This window comes from Musca autumnalis, unplaced genomic scaffold (genome assembly GCF_047663935.1).
Source record: "Musca autumnalis isolate F117 unplaced genomic scaffold, ASM4766393v1 scaffold_1, whole genome shotgun sequence".
NCBI classification, from domain to species: Eukaryota; Metazoa; Arthropoda; class Insecta; order Diptera; family Muscidae; genus Musca; species Musca autumnalis.
In genome coordinates this window covers 124154253-124173123 of record NW_027411644.1, presented here as the reverse complement: position 1 = coordinate 124173123, position 18871 = coordinate 124154253, and the positions used below count along the sequence as shown (strand labels likewise).

Sequence of the window (18871 nt, the reverse complement as noted above, 5' to 3'; positions counted from 1 at the left end):
TTTTTTTGTTATTTTGTTTTGTTTTCGTGTTTCTTTAGCATTTTGCAATTTGCTCGTTCTTTGTTTATATTTTGTAAAATACTAACTTAGGTTTCTAAAAGAACAAAAAATCTAACTTAATGCAGTTTTTTCTTCCCCATAATCAAATTTTTTATGTAATTTATGTTCTGGATATAATGAGATTTTACTTTGCTGTGCAGAACCCAAAACCAAAAAAAAAAAAAAAAAAAAAAAAAATATGCTCTAAATACTAAACAAAGTTTAGCCATTGAATTTTGTGGTTTACTTTCAAACGCGACCACAAGAGAGAGGCAATTCAGATGAAATTTCTAAACCAAATATTTCTGATGGGCGGGAATCTTTTCTTGTGAATGTCTCATTTAACACAATGGAGAGTTTATACAGATTTCACATGAAAAGGAACTGACAAAAAAAATCTTGCATAATTATAAGGAAAACGTAATGGAACTGTCACAAGTCATTAGCAGACATTAGGAGTGTTGATACAATGTGAATGTATCACCTTAAAGGTTATGAAGTTTGAATAAATGCAGTAAAAATATAGCATTTACGGTAATTAGTTTTAAATAGATGAAATGATTAATATATTTCAAATGAGAACTTTGTTCATTTAATGTTTTCTCGTTCTTTAGACCACATTCTGTTACATGGTAGTATTTTTAACGAAATGGGAGTTAAAACCAAAAACATTTTCCAATAAAAATGTGATTCTGGATAAAAATGTCCTTAATTAGCTGGCAAAGTCATATTAATGGGAGATTTCTTTACACCAAATAGAAGAACCTCGCCATGCTTTGACCTACACTTTATTTTATGAAAATCGTATACTATTGAAACAAATTGTATGTTTTTAATTTAGCTAAAAATGTTTGAAATGATTTCATTTATAACTACAATTTATACGAAGTATCAAATATAACAAGAATATGTACCTCAAATTATTAAAATTGCTTAATTGCTGTGTCACGATATCATATGTCGCATAGTTAAATATTTTGTATGAACATGCTACTCTTGCTGAGGTTCATTATAACAACTGATTATGAGAATAACCATATATAGAGTGCGTAACACAGGATAAATGGTGGGTGTACTCTATTTTCTATACGTTTTGGTTAAGATATTCATTATGCAGTATTCTATTTGGCGAGCTAATTAATTTAGGACGTAACCTTCGAATTCATATGGAAAACTGCATTAAGAACTTTCAAGGTGGATTTTTTAAAGAATATTTTTTCAAGGACCTTCAGTTCCCTAAAGTGGATTTTTTTAAATAATATGTTTTCAAAGACCTTCAGTCCTCTAAATCAGGATTTTTTAAAGAATATGTTTTCAAGGACCTTCTGTCCTCTAAACGTGGATTTTTTAAAGACTATTTTTTCAAGGAACTTCAGTCTTCTAAACGTGGATTTTTTTTCGGAATATTTTTCAAGGACCTTCAGCCCTCTAAACATGGGGTTTTAATACATTTTTTAAGGATCTGCAGTCCTCTAAACTTGGATTTTTTAAGGACCTTCAATCTTCTAAACCTGGATTTTTTAAAGAATATTTTGCAAGGATCTTCAGTCCTGGATTTCATTAAACTATATTTTTTCAAGGAGCTTCAGTCCTCTTTACCTGGATTTTTTTAAAGAATATTTTTCAAAAACCTTCATTCTTCTAAACGTGGATTTTTTAAACAATATATTTTTAAGGTCCTTCAGTCCTCTAAACGTGGATTTTTTTTTAAGAATTTTCAAAGACCTTAAGTCCTCTAAACGTGTATTTTTTAAAGAATATTTTTAAGGACCTTCAGTACTCTAAACGTGGATTTTTTAAAGAATATTTTTCAATGACCTTCAGTACTCTAAACTTGGATTTTTTTAGAGATAATTTTTAGATTTTTTTAAGTATATTTTCACGGACCTTTTGTACTCCAAACGTGGCTTTTTTAAGTATTTTTTCCAGTCCTCTTAATGTGGATTTTTTAAAGGATATTTTTTTCAAGGAACTTCAGCCCTCTATGCTTGGATTTTTTAATGAATATTCTTTAAGAACCTTCAGTTCTCTAAACTTGAATTTTTTAAAGAATATTTTTCAAGGACCCTCAATACTCTAAACGTGGATTTTTTAAAGAATATTGTTTTAAGGACCTTCAATCCTATTTTATATACATATATTACCATAGATATATTCACAGTAAATTCTCTTCTGTTCGTAAACGAGAGAGAGAGAGACAACTGTAAAAGAATTCTGCGAACTTTGTTTGAATTGCTTTAGAAATAGATATAGCAAAGTTATTGCAGTAAGTGTTTCCAAAATAACAATATCATCTACGAAACTTAAAAATCCGGCGGTGCCGATTTATGGAACTATTTCGAAACGTGCATTCATAGATGTTTATGTTGGCTTTTTCAAAAAGGTGTTATGCATACTGTGAACTTTACTGTCCGCACTGTGGTTGGAAAATGTACAAATTTATCTATAAGTACAAATATAGTAAGGCATAGTTAAATTGTTTGAAAGTTGTGAGATAATACAGATTCTACTGCAAAGTTGTAGAATTTTCAGTTATGTTTTGCATTTTTGTTTTTCTTTGAGCTACAATTCCATAGAATTCATTCATGGGCACATATGAATGTAGGAATATTTTCCAAATGCTTTGTAACCATGATTCGGTGGTCTATATTTACCTATTGATTTTCTACAAATTGCTATAGGCAATATTGGGCATAGAATATGAATCCTTGTACTACATTTGCATAGAATATCCTTATTAGTGTTTCATACTGTGCACTCCTTGATTAAGCAGAAAAAGTTTATGATGGGCAAACTTGGCAATGATCCAAAACATAACAGTCTGTATCTGTTGATAGGTCTACGTACATACATAGAAGTTTTTATCACTTGAATTGGATGCATTTACAATGAATGTTATAAATCTCATACGCTCATTTCGGTCTTTATGGTTATTTTATTATTTAAGAAACATGAAGATTCCTTTGAAGTGCAAGCCAAAAATATTAAATGGAATGTTTTTTAAAAGGCTAAGTACAGAAAAAAAATATTATTACATTCATACATAGACGTGGACAGGGATGGAAACTCATAATTTTTATAAAAGTAATGAATTTTCTGAGTTTCAGAAGTAAAGTATACGAGGAGTGCAGATATATTTCATAAAGACTAATTTATAAAGTTTCGAAGGTATTTTCTTATCAGTCACCGTAAAGTTATATGTCCCAACACATTGTCATTAAAAGACATCATTGACTGGTGCATTTTCTAAATTCATGTGAATTACTATCAGCTTAAGTACTACCATTGTGCTATAAATACACCAAACCACTTATTGTTATAATGGCATATGCAACAGTGTGATTTTCTTTTTTGATATTTGTTTGCATTTTATCAAGTTCGTTAAAATAGCTGGAAAATGACTGAAACACTAGGACTCTTTTTCATAATTACATCGAAAAACGGTTAACAACTTATTTTGAAATTAGGTTTAATAAATATATTATTCAAAGGCTCAGTAATAAACGTTTTTATTACTGTATACTTTTAACTTATTTTACAAATATTTTCATATTTTTTACAACAATACACATACACAAACAAAATACCAACATTGCATTGCCAAACGTCGGTCAAACTTGAAAAACAAAAATTGTTCTTAGATGGGAGCTCTGTCATACTTTCTTGTTATACCAAAAACTAACAATTTTACAATTACCACATTTTTTTACAGTGTTTTTACAGTGTTTTATTTAACTTGCTTTGGTGTGTGTTTAGTTCAAATCTGGTAACTCATTTTTAACACGGTTGCAGTTGACCAATCGAACTGAAACTTTGCAAACTTTTCAGATTTGGATGACAATACACGAATATGAAATCAAAACCAATATTGGTCCATTTTTACACTGTTTTACAGTGTTTTATCTAATTTGCTTTTCAAATCTGGTAACTAATTTTTCACACAGTTGCAGTTGACCAATCGAAATTAAAATTTGCGCACATTTCAGATTTGGATGACAATACATGAATATGAAATCAAGACCAATATTGGTCTATTCTTACAGTGTTTTTACGGTGTCTAACTTAACCCCGTTTTCAAATCTGGTAACTGATTTTTAAAACGGTTGCAGTTGACCAATCAAAGCAAAACTTTGCACACTTTTCAGATATAGATGACAATACGTGAATATGAAACCAAAATCAATATGGGTCCATTTTTTCCCTATAGCCCCCATATAACGGTACCACCCTATTTCCGGTATTTTGCTTTTCAAATCTGGTAACTCATTTTTCACACATTTGCAGTTGACCAATCGAACTAAAACTTTGCAAACTTTTCATATTTGGATGACAATACATGAATATGAAATCAAAACCAATATTGGTCCATTTTTACAGTGTTGTACAGTGTTCAATTTTACATGCTTTTCAAATCTGGTAACTCATTTTTAACACAGTTGTAATTGACCAAGCGAACTAAAGCTTTGCACACTTTTCAGATATGAATGACAATACATGAATATGAAATTAAAACAAAGATTGGTCCATTTTACAGTGTTTTAACTGTGTTTTTTTTTTTTAACTTGCATTTCAAATCTGGTACCTCATTTTCCACACAGTTGCAGTTGACCAATCGAACTGAAACTTTGCACACTTTTCAGATTTGGATGACAATACATGAATATGGGCCCATTTTTTCTTACAGCCCCCATATGGCGGTACCACCCGATTTCAGGTATTTTGAGGATTCCATCTTCATTTTTGCCCGAATTAGCTGTCATTTTGCATTTGGGATTTCCAATGATATAGACATTTTCCCACCAAAAATTGTTAACATAGGTCCAGGTTTAGGTATAGCCCTCATATAGCGGTACGGCCCGATTTCAAGTGTTTTAAGGATTTTATCTTCATTTTTAGCCAGAATTGGCAGTAACTTAACATTTGGAGTTCCCAATGGTACAGAAACTTCCCCACTACAAATTACAGACATAAGTCCAGGTTTTGGTATATTCCCCATATAGTGGTACCACCCGATTTCAAGTGTTTTAAGGATTTTATCTTCATTTTTAGCCAGAATTGGCAGTAACTTAACATTTGGAGTTCCCAATGGTACAGAAACTTCCCCACTACAAATTACAGACATAAGTCCAGGTTTTGGTATAGCCTTTATATAACTGTTCTACACGATGTCAGGCATTTTAAAGTTTTTATCTAAATTTTCGGCCTAAATTGAATATAATTTTGTTTTCAGAGGTCAAAAATGTATTTACTAAAAAGTTAAAAATAAAAAATAATTTAAAAAAATTAAGTTTCAATTTTTTATTTAGAAATGCACTTAAAACTAGAAAATAATTTGTCGCTTAGCCTCAATAAATATATTCTTCCTCATGATGGAATCTCTAAAATAAAACGCTTGCATTTAAATTATAAATGGTGACAAAATTAACCGGCAAGCGTTTTATTTGAGAGATTCCATCATGAGAAAGAATATATTTATTGGGGCTAAGCGACAAATTATTTTCTAGTTTTAAGTGCATTTCTATATAAAACACTGAAACTTAATTTTTTTAAATTATTTTTTATATAAGAAGTAAAATGTCAATGAAACAAGTAAAAAGTGTCAGTCGGCTTTGCCGACAGATATATACCCTCAGCCAATGTGAAGTGAAACTTTCACTTACGGACAGATCGAATGTATTTAAGGTCTCTTCAGAATTTTGTGGCCCTTTTTGGACATTTGAACTTGCCGACAAAAATGTGGATTAGGAGTTAACTGCACTAAGACACAAAAATGTTGAACTTTTGTAGGGCAGGTACCCTTGGGGAGGACCGATATGGGCCATTTTAGAAGTTAAACTAAATTTTGATAAAATATTGGGAGATCCAAAGTTTGGACTAAATTGGTTGCCCCATTCAAGTGATATCGCCTAGCATTTTAGTGAATTTTTTTAAATATTGGTGAGAAGTACCGAAAGTTGTGGACCGGTATTGCCCATGAAACTAAGTTTGGATATAATATGACGAAGACCATATGTTGGACCAAATCGGTTGACAATTTCGAGAGTTATCGTGCTCTCCGACAGCCACATATGGTGACATAGGGGTTTATTACACCTTTCGGACTGTTTTCCCAAGAAATATGGACGTGCCCCTGAAAAATGCTTCGCTTCAACAAAAATCAAAGTGATTCGAGAGCAGGTCTTAAAGTGAACTTATCCGAAATATTGTGTGAGAGGTACCAGAAGCAGTAGACAAATATAGTCCATATTCGAATCTGATCTATATCTGGTAGATATATTAGGATGTGCAAAGTATGGATTACATCGGTCACTCCATTCAAGAGATATCGTGCGCTAAATTTGTCCGAAAATTTTTAAAGTTTTTTTGGGGAGGTACCTGAAAGAGTGGACCGATATAGCCCATCTTCGAATTAAAACTATGTTTTGATAAAATATTGCGAAGGCCAAATTTTGGACCGAATCGACAACCACTACACAAGGTGTCATAGGGGCTTTTTGCACTTTCCGGCCATTTTCTCAGGAAGTATGGACTTGCCCCTGATGCAACTTGTACCGTCGTATGGGGGGAAGTGAATACAAGATGTTGCAACAAAAATCAAAGCGATTCGAGAGCAGATCCTAAACTGAACATATCCAAAATTTTGTGTAGGAGGTACCCGAAGGAGTGAGACGATTGAGTCCATATTGGAATCTCATCTAAGTCTGGTAGAAATTTCACGATGTACAAAGTTTGAACCAAATCGGTTACTGCCTTGAAGAGTTATCATGCCCACAAATTTTCCGAACATTTTGGGACTTTTGTGGGGGAGGTACCGGAAGGAGTGGACCGATATAGCCCATCTTCGAACTTAAACTAAGTTTGGACAAAATATTGCGAAAGGCAAATTTTGGACCAAATCGGTTCATCCGTTCGAGAGTTATCGTGCGCAACAGCCAGCCAGACAGACAGACGGACAGACAGACAGACGGACGGACACTGCTAAATCAACTCCAAATTGTCTGAAACACATTTCGTCCAAACATACTTGGGGTCTAAAACCATTATTTCGATGAGGCACATTTTGCCCGTATGAAAGTGTATATACCCTTTCTAGCCTAAAGGCTGAGGCATACTAGGGTCGTAAAAGAACATAATTACCAGGATATAAATAAAAATATTTAACAGCCAAACCCAATTGTTCTAGATTTTGTTGTATGAGTAATATGGTACGCAGCGTACGTAAAAATAATTTATGAAACAGTTCCAATGGTTTCGATTCGTATTTTTTATAGGAACTATATAAAACGAAACACAACCCACGTGACCGAACTCGATATGTTTCCACAACAACAGATAGAAAACGAAAAATTTCAAAACACATGAACGATTCAATGAATGATTCGTATGTTGATGGCAATGAAATGTGTTTTTGTTTCGGTGGTGAATGAAACAACTCGGCTAAGCATAGCCGAAGTACATTTCAGTAATCATACGGGTTTTGTATTTTTTGCATTGAAGAGTTTGTAGATCTGTTTTTTTTTTTTGAGAGAGATTCAGAGAAACTGAAAAGTTTGTGATTTTGTGTGATTGGTACGGGAATCGTTTTGTTTGTTTGCGTTCTTTGGTGGTACGCAATGTTCATTTATAGTACGTTTATATATAAGCGGATTTAACAACACCACTGGGTTTCAAATGTCAATTCATTTACGTATACGTCAAGTAAATCCTCATTAAGAAGGTTAACCCGACAAAAGGCTATAATAAAAATATTAGTTAGTTTTTCCAGAAAACCTTAGTCTTTTCTTGATGGTGTAATAAAAAGGAGCTACGACAGTTCTGAATGATTTATATTTACATTTTGATTCAAATTTCTTCTATCTTTAGAGGATTTTCAAAATGTATTTATATTTTTCCTGCGAAAATTTTAAGAACGACCCTATTATTCAATATTTTCTTTTTGAAGCATTGTGGCGTTTTTTATTTATTAAAACAACAACAATGGGATTAAGCCAGACTATTTTGAAAAAACAAAATTCCATATTTTCTTTGACATATTATTTTCAATAACAACAACGTTGTTTTTGTAAAATTCTTAGTTGTTGTAATTCATTTATCTACCTTCTATAAATATGCCTTGACTTATACATTTAAAAGAGTTTTTACAAGAGTTTGTATACAGTAATATACATACATACTTTTTGTTTATTAATTCATCCAAGGAAAACTGTTTTAAATCTCAGTTCTCGTCATTTCTTTTTTTATAAAAATTTTATTTTCTATGTTTTACTTCGTTTTCTATTGTTGTATTATTTATTCTTAAATAAAAATTGAGTGACTGCGCCGATGACATTATCGTACTTACATTTTCCCTGTAATAATTACGAAGTTTGATTGCGAAAACTTGCCGATATCTAAAGTCAGTAGATCTCAAAATTTCTATTATGTTACTGTAATGAATGAAATTCCTTAAAATTTTGATAACTTTGAAAGGTTTCCATGGGAACAAAATAAAATATGAAAATTTCTATGAAGTTATAAATTTCAAAAGACTTTGTTTGGAAATTCGTTTTATATTTCAAAATAAAATTTTAATTCCGCCTAAAGACATCCGTAAAAATCACAAAAAACTTCCTTCATTGTCGTTTGAAATTGATTGACTATTCAGTGCGTCCAGTGGTTAGCGCAAAAACACATTTGTACATACATAAAACAAATCCAAAGAATTGTCTAACGTTCAAGCTAACCATTTCTGTTGGCAAATTCAATTTCATTTGGTCTATTAGGGTTTCATTCGACATAAATTCGATTACAAGTGCCCCTCTACAACAAATACTATAAATGTGAAGTAGAGAGCCAGCACGTGTTTGTTTTCTCCAGCCGCAGGCCATTGTGTATTCTAAAGAAATAATATCAGAACAAACATCATCATTGAATGAAACGTAAATCTAATAAATTGTTATTGCCTATAGTTATTATTGGAATCTATCCCCATTCGTAGGGGTATATATTTTTTCATTATCATCATTAAAAGTTTGCTCATTAGGAATAAAGAGAACAATTCTATAAAAAGGACATACAAGCAATAGCGTTATGTGCTTTATACTTAGAGCATTGTGGCAATTAGTATTAAGCTATTGAATGACAAATGTTCACATTCGCACATCTATAACATGTTTCGATGTCACATTCGCATTTAAGACGATTACACATTCGTTGTAGAGTAAGGTATTATAGCAAAGAACGTCGAAGAAGTTAAAATATTAAAAAGACTGCAATAAAACAGGGAACGGGATATTATTGTGCACTATGTGCCCAATTTGAAATGTTTGCTAACCAATTAAAATTAAATTTTGTGAAAGTAAAAATTGCTCACTAATACCACTATTGCGTTTCAATATCAAGACAAATAATGCAACAAACAGAGAAAATAAAAAGACCCTACACATACATACATATTATGGAAATATTGCGCACATTTAATTTTATTCGGGAATTACATTTGTAATTCGAAACACTTCAATTGTAATTAAAGAATAAAAGAATTGTTTTATTTTATTATTTTCTTTTTATTTTCCAATATTTCCACTGTAATCTGCAGTCATATTTAGGGAAATATTTACTGAGAAAAGCAACGGGTTTCTTACACCTACTATGCTAAACTGTTTAGCATCAATTCTCTGGCATCAAGTCGGGTCCAATACGAATTGAGACGGCTAAAACCACTCGCGTTTGCCTTGGCAGCTGGCGTTCTTCTGCTGCGATTGATGGAGGAGGTCTCCAAGTACGGCATTCACACTGTATCTCTGTACTGCCTGCACAACCATGTCTGTGTGAATGCTATCCAAGCCTGCCTGATGGGCTCGTTGATCTAGAGGTTCTCTTTTATACCTTTGGACCTCTCTTTCTAGATCATGAAGATCGCTCCTGACGTCCCTGGGTGGGGGAAGTCTTTCCATTAAATCGTGACAGGGATGCTTACTACGATAACACCCAACCAGGTACTGCATCGACAACATCTTTTTGTGTTGACGCACGGGTAAAACCTTCGTCTCCTCATGAAGATGGTCAACTAGTGTCATGAGGAGGCACCCTATTGCAGCCATCAGAGCGGCATTCTGGTAGGTTTGAATCTTCTTCGACTGCGTAGCGCTAAAATTTGCATACCACGCTGGCGCCGCATAGCTTACCACAGACCGGCATATTGTGTTGTAAGAGGACAACAAGGTTTCTTTGTCAGCACCCCAAGTGTTGCCGGCCAGTGACTTGAGGACCTTGCTCATACTTCTGATCTTAATGCATATAACTGGGGCTTGCGTGGACGACTGTAGCAGTGGATTTAGCGGCGTATATTTTCATATTCCTCAAATGAGAATATACGCCGCTAAATCCGACGACTGGCGTCCGCACATATAGTTGATGGCCATACGTTTCAAACACGGCTGGAGAGTAATCTTCTCCATATCCTCGAACAGCTTGGCATGGTTGACAGTATCGAAGGCTTTCGATAGGTCAAGAGCCACCATAAATGTTCGATCGCACGGCCTGTTTTGGTTCAGTCCTCTACTGATATGTGTGGAAATGGCGTCTAATGCTGTTGTAGTACTATGCATTTTCCAAAATGCATGTTGATGTTGGGCAACTGGAAAACAGCTTCTCATCGTGGGGAGGAGTAGTGTCTCTAGGATCCTTGCTACTGGTGGCCGGAGTGAAATCGGCATGTACGATTCCCCTCTGCTGGCATCCTTGCCAGGCTTCAGTAGCGGGACCCCCGTGCCAACTTTCCAGGCTTCTGGTACAATATGGGTGGCTAACGATAGGTTGAGGACACTTGTTAAATACTCAACTCCGGGTTCTTCCAACGCTTTAGATAATTTCGCGTTTCGGATAGCATCTGCAATATCGCGCATTGTAAATTGTGGTGGTACCACTCCTCTTCGCCCTATCACTGCCGGTTAAAATAACACGCGCACCTCTTTGGGTCAGTTACTGTCACGCCGTTGAAAAAAAAAACTGCCGTTCTCTCATCCCTCGATCCCGGATTCGAGAGTTATTTAACCGTTGCCCACAATTTGCTTAATCCTGTACCAATGTTGCATTGCTTCAGGTGATCTGGCCACTTTTTCTGCTAATGTTCACCTACTAACCTGTTGACTTCAAGAGTAAGCTCTCTAACTCTCGAGTCTTCAGGGGAAGACCTCTGCTGGGAAATTTGGTCTTATTTCGGGTATTCGACCATCAGGCATGTAGCGAGCGGCTGCGGCAGTCATGATGTCCCGATGATGTCCCTTGCCAATCAGCTTTCCCATGGTTCAGGAAAGTACGGCGTTCATAGGCTATGAAATCGAGTGGTCTATTTACGGAGACGATGATAGGGAGGTGGTCCGAGCCAAGGAAATGACGGGTTGCCAGGATACGTCATTTATCCTCTAATCCTCGAAGAAGTATCTTCATTCACCGTGCAAAACGTGGAGCTATGAATTTGCTCGGCTAGCGCTGTACACCTCTGGTCATTACCTAGGACGGAATGTCAAAGCTCATGATGAGCATTGAAGTCCCCTAGCACCAGACGGTTATTGCCCTCTAAAAGCGAACTAATTATATGCCCGATTATAATGCCGGGCACAGCTATTCATCGGCGGTATGTACACATTAAGCAGCTCTATCTCGGCAGTACCACACTTTACTGCTACCCCAATACATTTCATATATGGGTCACTAGACTCAATTTCAGGCGAGATAGGTCTGTACAGGACAGACTGGTGTATTATGAAAGCAAGTCCTCCTCCTCCGCTTCTTGTGCGATCCTTCCAAAAACGTTGTAACCATCACAACGTTGCAAGCTACAGGTGGCGGTGAGTTTTGTTTCCTGGATCACGACGACCATGATGTTTTTCCGACTCATAAAATCCACAAATTCGCAGACCTTATTGAATTGCAGGGATGATACATTTCCAGAAGATTCCTCCGAGTCAATACGGTGCATAGAACCGCAGTGGGAGTGTTTGGAAATAGGTAATATATTTTGTTGAATTTCGGAGGGGGGTACCTCCCCTAGCCCATATTTTTTTAAAAACACTATTTTCGAAAAAACATACGATTGTATCGGTTAGAGAATAAATTTGCGAGGCCACGGTGGTTGAATCTCCGACCCAATGTACTTATTTAGCGCCGAAGACCCGACCATGTCTTTTTTAACCCATTTCATACTTGTTTTAGTATATATATTAAGTCTCATTTGTAGCAATTTAAAAAAATCTCCCTTGAAAACTCCCTGGTAGAGGGACATTTTTGAAACCTACATTTTTGGATACTTTTTAAATTAATTTTATAAAATTATTAAAAAAATTAAATTTAAAAAGTAATCATGGGGAACAAAATATTAAGAATATGATTTACATGGGCAAGCGCGACTTTACATATGTTCAAAATTGACTTTTCGAAAACTGGTTCTTATGCTACATTTCAGTAGCTATATCAAAACGTGGAAATGTACTGAAAAATTAGGGGGAGAAAGTTATTATAGACCAATAGAAGACTAAATACTAAATTTCAGCCATTCCTGTAGGATAGTACGGCTAAAATCCTGAAACCCCTAAAATCGGGAGGTACCGTTCTACTGAGGCTATTTAAAATATGGACCAGTACTGACAAATTCCTGGAGGACAGTTTAGTAGCCCCAAAGAATACTAAATATTTATTAAATTACAACCATTTCCAGCAAAATCCCTGGAAAACCGCGAAAATTGGGCGGTACCGTTCTGAGGGGGGTAATCCAAAAAGTGGACCGGTACTGACACATTTCCGGGGAATAGTCTTAAAGACCCAAATAAGACTCAGTACCACTCTTCAACCATTTTTTAATTCAAAAATTCTAAAATAAATCAAAAAAACAGCAAATAAATCAACATTTTTTTTTATTTCTACACATATAGGGTAAGCGCCAGTGTTCGAAATTTCGAACACCATTTTCCATGAAAACGAAAAATTTGACATTTTTTCAGTATTTTTTTTTTCTTAAAAAATAAATAAAAAAAATTTCTCGGGAAGAAATGGGTTAAATATCTTATATCTCTTAAACTACTAAACCGATTGTCCTGAAAATTTCAGAGAATGTACAGGGATGACATCTGGTGAAAATAGGCTACATATTTTGTTGAATTTCGGAGGGGGCAGGGTACCTCGCCTAGGCCCTATTTGTTAAAAACTCTATTTTTGTAAATCCTGCGAACATATTCGTTTGAAAATGAATTTGCAATGGTGGTTGTGTCTCCCACGCATGGTCTTTATTTGGGACCTAAAGGCCCGACGATGAATTGTCTAAATATGTTATATCTACAAAACTTCTGGACCGGTTTTTATGTATTTTTCAGATGATGTACAGGGATGTCCCATAGTAAAAATAACCAATATATTTTGTCGAATTTCGGCAGAGTGGGGTTTGAAAATTAATTCGATAGACAATGATGGTTGTGTCTCCGACCCGAGGCCCTTATTTCTGTCCACGGCCACTTTTTAAATATGTTATGTCTCCAAAACTTCCAAGTTGATTTCCATGTCATTCTCAGATGATGTACAGGGATGGCGACTGGTTAAAATAGGCTCTATATTTTGGTGGAGCGGGTTATCCCCTGTGCCCTATTTTGTAAATGCGCTATATATGTGAAACTTACGAACGTGTCCGTTTCCCCGACCCTGGGTACATATTTTAGCCATAAGACCCGACCACTCCCACTTTCTTAAACATGTTGCAAATTAATGGAAATGCCAGTGGAAATATGCATAACGAAGCTTTGGTCTTATTGGAAGGCAAGTGTTTAGATTAGAATACAACATATCGATAGCTATAGCTCTGGTATATAGCATGCATTATAAGAAGGTGAAAGGACGACATAGTGGACCCTTAAGTTGCCACTGGACAGTTGAATGAAGGGCACAAATGCAATATCAAATAGAAGCTATCATCTGGAACGAATGTACGATTGCACATAAAAATTCCCTAGAAGCTTTAGATCGATTCTTGAAGCAATTCGCGTTTGTTTTCAGACAAATACTTTCAGTTATTGTATTCCAGCAGATGAAAAAAAATGCATGCCTCAAGTCATCAGTTCCTTGGCTGTATATTAAACTTGCATATCGACACCAACATTTCTGAAGATATTTTATTTATAGTCACTTGCAGTTCCCGACTAACTAGCGATACAAGAAAAATATAATTGACTTAAGAAAAGGTGACATAAAACTGTTTCAAGGGCTAGCAACGTGGACCGGGTCGGCTAGTATATTATATATTTTATTACACTTGCAATTATAGATGGTTCATTAGAGGCTCAATTTATTCCATTTCTTATTCAAGACGTTTTGTTAGTGACCACTTCAGCACGTCCACTTCCGAACTGAGGGTAGAAAGCTCTTGTACCCTCCACCATATAACTATGTCATGTCATAAAGTATATACACATAATAGTATTCTTGGTAATAAGCAAAACATTGATAAAGAGCATAAAATCAGGGGCGCCAACTTGGTGGTTTTCCCGCTACTTGTGGTGATTTTTGACGTACAAAAACCACTGTTTAAGCAGGAATGTCAGCTGTTTAAAGGTAAAAATCGCTACAAACCTATGGTGCGTATGTGGCTGTAGCGATTTTTACCTCGGGACAGTTGACATCCCTGCATAAAATTCTAAGTCGATATGATCATATCCGTCAAGATATAATTCGTAATATGTAAAATATACCTTTATAATTTGATATATATATATTTCTGATACTCCTAGGATGTTTGGTATTGAATTGGTCCACCATTTGATATAGTCGCCAGACAGCGGTACCTCCGTTATGGCTGAAAATGGCTGAAATTTTGCATCTTATCTTTCTTCGGGCCACAAAACTTTCTCGCAAATTTTTGTCGATATAGACTCCATACAACGGCCCCGCCCACTTTTCGGTATTGTCCAAAATTTGACTTCATTATCACACAGAAATAGCTGAAAATTGTTATTTAGTTGTCTTTGGTATTAAACAAAATGTTCCCAGAAATTTGTCAGTACAAGTCCACTTTTTGATATACTCCCCATTGAACGGTACCACCGATTTTAGACCATTTATTCTACTAAAAATGGCTGTTTCTTAGTATTTGGTCTTCTTTGGGGCTATATAGACCCCATTGAACGCTCCATATATTCGGTATTTTAAAGATTTTGTTTTCGTTATGGCTGCAAATTACACAGAAATTTGCGGATGTAGATACAAGTTTTCAATTAGCCCCATTTTAAGAAGTAAAATTTTTTAGGGTTAACGCTTTTTTACAGATTTTAGCTAATTTTTTATACTGTTCATTTAAAGTTCCAAGGGACAAAAAAATTTCTCTAGGAAAAATTGGGGCCATATGTCCACAATTTGGTGTTACCCCAATATCACTCTTCCTTGCGATTTCAGCTACTTTGAGGACTTAGCTAAAATGTTCGACAAAAAAAGGCCAACGTTTGCAATTTAAAGTTATTAGTCATTCAAATTCATCCACAAAAGTTGTACACATACATAGGACCATACAATCCACATATAACGGTTCCTACCGATCGTACATCGATTCCTCAGATTGGAAGGTGAACGATACAGCCTGATGTGAATTTTTTAAAGGATTTTTCTACTGAAGTGACAGTAACTTGGCATTTCAATTTCTAGAAAAACCCTAGGCATATTTTGGTATACACTCCATATGAAGGTACCTCCAGTAGAGCTGGCAAACCATCGATATTCCCAACATTAGATATTTTCGATATAATGTTTTAAAATATCGATTTCTATCGATATTATCGTTAAGTTCTCATCGCCATTAATTTGGAGATGAAAATGGCGGAAATGTCAATGATTTTCTTGAAATTATGCAAAAGTAGTTCACAGAAATGTAAAGGAGAATAAACAACTGCTTTTATTTTATAAAAAATGTAAAAAGTACATTTTATTTTACCGAAAAATGTGTACGTGTGACTACGGACTTACTTTCTTATACACACATAACCGAAAAGTAGCGAAATTTCTATTTATTTCATTGGATTTCAGCTTAGGGGTTTTTATTCCGATAATATCGATAGGCAAAACTATCTATCGATATTGAATTTTTAACTAAAAATCGATATTATCGATAGTGCCATCGATTTTTTGCCAGCTCTAACCTCCAGATTTTCTAGTAAAATATGAGTAAAATCTTCAAAAAACTTAAATTGAATGGTATCCTCTACTACCCCAAAACGTGGAACTATATTATCTGTTTTTACAAGGATATTTTAATCCCTCAATTATACCAGAAGGCTAAACGCTTAAATCATGCGCTACCGTTATATGACGGTTATACCACATGGACGGATATAATAATCTATTTTCAATACCAACGTTAATAGTACAGCAAATGTTTTTACAAAATTTCATTAATTTACATTAAATATTGTGACCTCTATATTTTTAACTTTATAATGAGGTATTCTGTCTTTGAAAGTTTTTAGAAAAAATTGTTTATATTTTCACCTAGGACCTAATTCAACTTGAAGGATGAATAAAGATTTGGTATCGTTTCATTCCCCTTTTCATTTAATGGCACAACATTATTGTTTTCGAAGAAAATGTATTAAAACAAAATGCTACTACTAAGAAAAGAATTTAAGAAATCCGCTTAGATAGTATTACACGATTGTTACGATACACTTTCCTCAGTAGTACTTTAGATCTTTCAATGATACCAAATAAATTAAATGGTGACTAATAAGAGAGGGAGATATATTTAAACGTGATACATATCTTTGTCATCGTTAGAAGACATTTCTTTGTAGTTGTCAGCAATCATAAAAGTTTATCAATTGGAACAATAAAAAATGAATTTCATCTCTAAGAACAGGCACACAAATAGAAATACATGAAAATATATGTACAAGTATAGCCGACGCATTGGCAGTGGCGGTGAACCATTCGTATTGGAAATCCTCGCGCCACAATTTTTTTTTTACTCCTTCAGATGATGGTAGATGAAGAAACTGTAAAATTCCTTTTGTTTATGAAACAATATTTATTACTTTTAGGAGAAAGGGCGTCAAGTTTCCTTTGTGGCTGGCACCCATACCCTTTTCATTTATGAAATTTCATTGTAACTGGATGTTGTCATTCCGATGTACATAAATTATGTCATTATGGCGTTTATTTATAATTGACAGTAAAAAACAAAGTCATAAAATATGAACGGTCACCATGCCTAAATTCAGACAAGAAATTCGAAGGGAATTATAACAACAATAATAACAACAATGAAAATATGAGCATTAAAACATTTTTATGTTCTTGTAATGGCTTATTCAATATTATTCGAATAATATTTAAGCTTATATAAATAATATACATAGTTATTCTGTATACCTTTTAATGTTTGTGAAAAAATATTGAAAACTCTTCAGTGCTTAAAAAATATTCTACCTCGAAATGGATATCGTAATGAACTTCGTTCAAGGTGTGCCTTAAATAACTTTAAACAAAAAGTGTTTTATTTGAAAATTTTGCCTATTGGGGCAAATATCATTTTTAATATTAATTTATATTAATTTCTCGTTGGAGTCGAGCTTAATGACCGAAGATATTTGCAAGTGAAAAAGGAAAGCCGAAGACTCGAACCCACACAACCACTACTATGTGACATGTTTCACCTTTGGTAGAGGCTCATCACACATATCGACTGTGGAGCGGCTTCGCTTTCATCTAACTTTTCTTCTTTTATAATAACAAATTATAATTATAAAGCACTAGCAAACGGGTCTAGAGAAAATTTTGAAGCTGTGAAAATTCTTTAAAAGTCTGACCTTTATGATTTATAAAGCAATGTTGTTATTGTAACATTTTTAGTTGTTGTAATTCATGCAAACACCTTGCTTCTTACTCAATGGTCATACTAGAATTTTCAGGAAGCAGGCTTACACGTTTATAGTACACCAAATTGAAGCAGAGATATTTGTCATTTAAATAAAAGTTTCTTAATATTAAAATTGAGACAGTTTACCGCCTATTGCAATAACTCTGATATTTGACCATCAGTTCATTAGTTTGAAGTTCTCCCCTTGGAATGTGTTCAACAGAAGCAGGGATCTCCGCAATGGAAATAAAATTATACAAATTGGAAATAATGATTGCTAAGCGTCTTCTTCTATATCTCTGGTATTTGATCACTTTTAGTAACAAAATTTAATTTAAAGTTCGGTAGTTCTTCTGTTTAAATGCGCCCTACCAATGCTGGGATATTCGTCATTCCAATTCAAAACAAAAACAAATGGGGTGTATTAATAAGCATCATTGCAATGTTGAGATTTTCTACTAGATGACACGATCTAGTTTACTACGTAGTTCCAACCGTTCACATCGTTTACGAAAAATACTGCGTATACGTGATTTTACACGTTTGCATGACGTTACTCTACTATTACACTACTATTACTCTACTATTTTTGTAAGAATCGTTTTTCCATTCGTTCGTAAATTTGGCAAAAGAAAACACATTTTGGTTCTTATAGCAAATGTTGTTTGCAAGGTTTAGAGACAGTAAGTTCAGCTGACTATTATGTTTGCTGTCAAAATATATTTTAACATTTCAAATACAAAGAATCTCAAAACACAATAACATAGAATCTATTAAGTTTATTGTCAAAAGTAATCTAAATGGCAGTCCTGGTCTCAATTCATGCTCTATGAAAAATGTTATAAATGAAATAAGTGTCAAACGAAAAAATTTTATAAAGAACATACATACATAACAATTTTTCGTATAATTTTCCAATTTGAATAGCACAAGAATCCAACCTCTGGTATAGACCTTGACTGTTTG

General features: G+C 34.3%; 1 pseudogene; it reads left to right on the top strand.

Annotated features, from left to right (window-relative positions):
- The window catches only part of LOC141390819 (uncharacterized), a 97907-nt pseudogene that overhangs the window by 319 nt on the left and 78717 nt on the right, over positions 1-18871 (top strand).